Genomic DNA, 6,539 nt, shown 5'->3' on the forward strand with positions numbered 1-6,539 from the left:
GGAGTCACCCCTTACAACCTCCTCCCACGTGATGTTGTGCCTTGGCTTTATCATCTTTTCAAAGGAGATTTTCTTTGACACTAAAACTCTGCAAAATCCTTGTGGGACACAGTGAGCCAACAGTTTAAAAAGCAACCTTTGAGAGTCCCACATCCCAGTACCTTTCTCATCCCTCTCACAGAGAGGGAGGGCAGGAGAGTGATGATGAGAATTTAGGAACATTCTGAAAAATCTTGCAGAAAATGGTGCTGCATCCTTAAATTTGATATATTCTCAAGCTCCTCCTCATTTCTAGAGTTCACTCTTAAAGCCTTTATTTCTTTTTCACAGACATCTTAAATAACAAAACATTCACATATGCAAGAGCTGGTATGGAATGAAATTTAGAGAAAAATGTCTCTACAGGAAGCATGTCTGTATTCTCACACACACAGAGGAAAAGGAAGGGAGGGAGACAGAGATATATATCTTACTCCTCAGAAAAGGGAAATGGACAACAGGAGAAGAATGTTAGGATGATACATTACACCTTGGGCAAAGTAGTACCATGCTGAAAAATAATATTTCATCCCTGGAACCCAGCTTTATCTTCCACTTTCTAACTAAAGTCTTTCCTTAAGTACTAGTACACAGTATTGAATCTTCATTTTACAGTTCCCTGAAATCCCTCTTGTCAAACCTTAACGGTATTTTTAAAAATAAAGTTCTTAGAGATGGGTGAAGATTGTCAAGTCACTGACTTTAAATTTAGCTGTAGAAACAAATAGTAGTGACCATACATTAGCACAAGATCCAAAGTTCACTTAGCCTTAGAGTTTTCAGAAATCAGTTTAATTTTCCCACTCCTCTGACTGTGTTTGTTTTATTCAGGTAATACATGGGACCATACAAGAGTTCCAAAGTTCTAATACTAGATTAAATTGCTGGTCCTTCTAGATAGACTTATTGTCAATATGTAATTCCAAATTTTGGCTCTGAGAGACTCTCACCATGAGATGGAGATGTACGTTCAGTCTTGTCAGAGCAGCTTTCTGAATTATGCAGCCACAGTTCATCCTCTTGTTGAGTCCTCAGTTTGGTTTTTCTGAGGACAACTATAATCCCAACAATAAGGGATGAAATTGCAATCTCTTTAATCTCCATGTAAGCTGTTTGTAAAGCAGTTATTAATATTGAAAAAAAATAATATGAAACTACCCAGACTGTATCTTGGAGGAGAAGTTTGTGATTATCACTACCAGCTAGATGACTTTTTCAGGGCAGTTTGGGAATAAAGCAAGAAAAGTAACCTTTGAACAGCTCAGCTGTTCAAATGTTTAAGATGTAAATTCACTCTTTGCACTGCTTCAGCAATGCCCAGGACTGGCAGAGAAAGGTGAAGAGTTCAGATCAAAGACCTCTGACCTCCAGCACTGGGACCACCCATTCATCTGTGCCTGGAGGCCACCACAAGGCACTCACCTCAAATGCTATTTCCAGGGGTTTGGACAAGCCCTGTCCTTTGCAGTTATGTTGCAGTTTGGGAGGGGAAGGCTGTTGTGAACGCCTCCTTTTGTTCCAACAGGCTTTCACAATTCAAACCTGTGTTTTACAGATGAGCCATGCACCAGAAGCACAAAGACACAGCTGATCTCCATATGGATGCTCCCCTGCACTAGGTACTTGATTCACCTCACCAGGATTTAATATCTTTTAAGATCTTGGGGTCACTCAAGATAAGTGAGTGGTCATTGCATGAAGCAAGAAGGAGCTCCTAAAGCTTAGATGTCAGTTTTGCTAGGTACCTGTAAACAACTGTCTTCCTTTACTACCTGTACAAGAAGCCAGGGGAGATGAGCCCATTAACATCATGAACTGAGTGAAGTATCTAAGGTTGATGGGGACAAAGGCAGGTCAGAAAGTCCTGGCCTTTCAGTGGCTCAGTGTCGCACACAAAGGCTCCTCCCAAATGTGCACCTAAGAAGAGGAACAGCATCTGTACAAAGGGCCTCCTAATAAAGGACAAGAGAGCCAATTGAGAGAGCTAATGCTGAACAGAACTTCTACCATTGCTTTTTCAGCCCATTCCTTTTCCTAAAAAAGCCCTTGAGACCCAGTCCTTTGACTGGATGTACGTGTGTAGATGTATGTGCTGCTGACTAGTGTGGTACCCCTCCTTAACTGGTGCAATGGTAAAATGAGGATTTTCCTGGGAAATGGTACTTTTTAGTTTGTTTTGTTTAAATCTGAGATATGAGAGGATTGTGAAAAAGAAACAGTCCTTTGCCTGAAATTCTGTACATCAACCTCAGGTTATTTCAGGCAATCATGAAGATACGGACATTTTTCATAAATTTACAAATATATATACAAATATACACATATTTACAAGCATGTGTGTGTCAACCTATGGACTAGATTTAATAATGCTTTATTCCAGCCACACACAAGTATAATGGTTGTTTTTTACAAAAAGAGATTGGTAGAAAGTTGGAGTGACTTAGCAGGGACATTTCCTACATCTATGCAAAAGATCCTTAAGCAGGCTGACATTGAAGTGCAGCCCCCTTACCTAAGTCCCCTCATCACATATACACATAAATAGGACCCAGTCTTACATCTACTAATGAAACAAATTTCTCCTTGATCCCAATGACCTGTAATCAAAGAGAATTTAACTAGAGAAAGAACTGAAAGTTCAAGCCCATTTTAGATACAGTTTAGAGTTTTGAAAGTTGTAAAGTCTATTTTACTAAGCCTCAAAATGCTTTAAAATAATTAAACTTACTGCAGAAAATACCTTCAAAGTTCCCAAATATGCTTTTCTGTGTAAGTAGGGGAAATTTTGTTCTGCAAAGATCAAACTGCAAATACATAGATATAAACACTCTAAGTGATGGAAATTGCCAAGTAAAAATAGTAACAGTTTAAATTAGATATCTGTGATTGCTGTTGGTGCCCAGGAGTTATAAATAATTCAGTACACTCTAACTGAATAGTCTAAGGCTGCACTTTTGTTGTTCTGATTACTCAAACCTTTTTCTTATGATCTATATTGTTAATGAATAACTCTTTGTAAAAAAAATACAGCCTTATGCTTTACAGCCAGAAGAAAACCCTTCTTGAGATAAAACATCATGAGAGCTTAAGCAAATTAGGACCGTATAAGTTTTAAAAAAAAATATTAGGCACCAAAAGCATTTAGTGCTTTATTCACTGTCTAAAGAGGGATTGGATGCTGAAGCTGTTTTGTGTATCTGGCCCCAGGAGACTGAGCCATGACTGATTCATGCTTCTTGGAGTCTACATCATTTTGAAACTGGGGCAAAACTCCCAGGTTTTTGAAGGCTTTACTCTTTATCTCACCCACTGCAGAATTGCTGTTGCTGCTTGAGCATTTCTGACCTGCTGGCAAGTAACTAGGCCCCTTGAAGGAACTGCCTTTGCAGAGATATTCCTGTGTCCTGCTGCCACAGGTAGGGCTCAGACCCACGGGATGTGAAGCTCCCTGCTGGGCCCGGAGCTTTAACCACAGCCTTGATGCTGCCAGCAGCCTGCTCAAGCCCTCTGCAGTCTCAGGAGTGTCCTGAGATTGTTGTTTCACTAGGGGATCATAAACATTTCTGGTTTGGAGGGGATACATTGGCATCTTTTCCTTAAATATCCAAATACCTTTTGATGGAAAATACCAGATTTATCCCAGTTGTCTTGTGCTTCCTCATGCATCTCCAGCAGAGATTTTGTATGTGATCTGCATGCACAACTTAACAGGGACAGAGATGGCATCTGAATTGCATTGCAGCTCCTGAGTTAAGTATAAAAGAACAGAGAACAATTATGCTGCATTTTCCTATGTATTTGCTCTCTATATAGGACACTTTTACAGGTTCCTGGCATCCACACCATGTGGGATGTGCACGTGTGTGTGTTTAAGGAAAGAAGGGAGTGAGGGTGCCCATGTTTACATACCCTATGCAAGAAAACTTTGGAAGTCACTTTTTACCACTGTGCAGGAATGTTAATCAGCAAAGGAAGAATATAAAAGGCAGTCCTAGAAAGGAATGACAATTCCTGCTGCTGATGCTGAGGGTGACATTGGATTACCCTCACAGAATTCTACCAATTTTGAAGCAACTGCTGTTGGGTCTCCCTTTTTTCAGTCTCCCACTTTCCCCTGGAGATAACCTATCTGAGACTGATATTTTCATTGAAAGTCTTCCCTGAACAAGGGAAGGACAATTGATCTGTGATTCTGGAGTGTTTTACTAGAGGTGACCAGAATTTAATTTCCCTCTTGTGACCTATATTGAGGCAGTTGTCCATACTCTTTCTCAAGTTAAATCCTAAACTTGTGCAAAGCCTACTGCAATTAAATTGACAGCACTATATCAGGCTACAGTTCTCCAACGGATGTCAACATGAAGCTTGTCAGAGCCCTTGGGCACCAGCAGCACTTGTTGCCAAAATGTTGCAATTAATAATTATGGCTCTGAAAAAGGCTGTATGAGTGGGGTATTAGTGGGGCATACAGGATGGAAACCCTAAGTTGAACTGGGGGAATGGCAGGGAGGGAAAGGAGGTAGCATCTGATGACTTTCTTTCTAAAGCCAAGGAATAGATATTGTGGGTGTGTAAGCACACATCTCATGTTTGGTGTTAACCAAGACAGCAATAAAATATTTTCTAAGGCATCTGAGCTTTCCATGAACCTCAACAGACTATGGAATAGTTGCATTATATTCCTGGCTATGACTGGAAACAGTGGACTATAACTTTTGAGCTAAGCCCTGGTTTTTGAGTTTTCACCTCAGACTGGCAGAATCAAGATTTTATGGATCTGGCCTGGAGTTAGCAATCAAACTTTAGGCTTTTTTGAACTTCATTTCCTGACCTTGGAAATTCATCTGTCACTAATCCTTATATGCTGTTTGTGTTTCCTGCGCACTTTTTACTCTTTGTCTGTTGTTGGTACCTGGCAATCATTCAGAGCTGTCTCAGTTTTTCACCTTGAGTCCTCCCTTGCTGGCTGGATGAGCACAGTGGTTTGGACCAGGAAGGGGTGGGAAACCTGGGGGCAAAAAAATGCAGTGGTGGTTTGTGTGAATGTGCCTGAGCACTCCTGTAGCCCTTCTAGGCCTATGTAGAGACACAGAGAAGAAAGAGGCCAAATAATGCATGTCTTTATTTAAGCTATACTTGGTAACATATTATTTTCCCTCCATTTCGCTGCTGGCAGTTAGCGTGGCGCTCAGGAATTAAGGACAGATTACAGTGATTTTCTTCTGAGCTCTGCTTATCAGTGGGGCTCCAGGGATGAGCCTGATTCAGAGGCGTTGCATGGTGGGTAAATGGACAGCCATGGAGACACAGTCTTCCAGGAATGCTTGGGAAGCTGAAATAGCCTTTGCACATCAATCCCCTCCTTCACCAACTTTGCTTTTTTCACCATCCATTGAACTACACAGCTAATGTGCCATAGCTAAAAAAGGTCCCAAATGACTTGCATCCACAGGAAAGCAGAATACCTGCACTCACAATTCACTCCTGGGAGGATAAGGATCCTCTGTTTAGAGGACTCTGAGGATGCTTTTTTCCCCTCTTTCATTTGTTATTGCAGCTGGAATAACATTTTAAAAAGTAATGACATTTTTTCAAAAGCAGTATTTCAAAGAAATTGCTCTGGTCACTGGTGGTTTGTGATCCACTTGTGACTGTCTCTGGGGTAGAAATAAAAAAGCCCAACTAGAAAAAGAACTGGAGGGACTGTACTGTTTAGATGAGGAAAGATCAGTTGTGTGTTTGCAGAGAGGAAGAAGGGATTGATGATATATGCAGGTAGCTAATATGGGTTAGGAAATTTAACACACAAACAACTTTAGCTTGAAGAAGGAGGTGTCCTATAGGACACCTATCCTATAGGACATAGGATACAGGGCACCTGTGCTCCTGCCACATAGTCCCTTCAGATGTACAGTGTCCCAGCAGGGACAGACAGCAGAACCCCTGCAGCTGATTCCTTACGGTCACAGGGCAACACAACTGAGTCACTACACACAGAACTTCAGCCTGCAGATCACTCTATGCTGAGCCAATTCATCCTGCATCCTTAGGATGGGCATTTTAGGGTAGCTGTGCTCACTGCACTCCAGTGGCTCTGTGGTCTCTGGAACACAGAGATGTGCTGTCCCAGAAGTGCAACATGAAAGGCTATGTGTGGCAAAGAGCCTGCTAAATATGGATCCTGCATTTCCACCTCACAGAAAGGGAGACCAAGAACATACTGCTTGCTCAGGCTAGGACAGAGTGTCACCTTAGCCACAGGGGAAGGATCGGAAAAGAAAAACATGGCTGGACTCAGCAGGAAGCTGAATGTCATCCAAGAAAGCACATTCTAGACTTTAGGCATATGAATAGTCAACCAAATGTAAGGGGATTAGACACATGCTCCAAGTAAAGCACATGCTTAGGCACTTGGCCAGAGCAGATCTGAGGGACAGGGTCAAGCCCCTTAATGCTGGGATCACTGATAACAGATTTCTAATTAGCTGCTCCTCCAACTA

Source organism: Melozone crissalis, unplaced genomic scaffold (assembly GCF_028551555.1).
Source record: "Melozone crissalis strain CALT ecotype California unplaced genomic scaffold, PUWL_Pcris_2 ptg000033l_1, whole genome shotgun sequence".
NCBI lineage: Eukaryota > Metazoa > Chordata > Aves > Passeriformes > Passerellidae > Melozone > Melozone crissalis.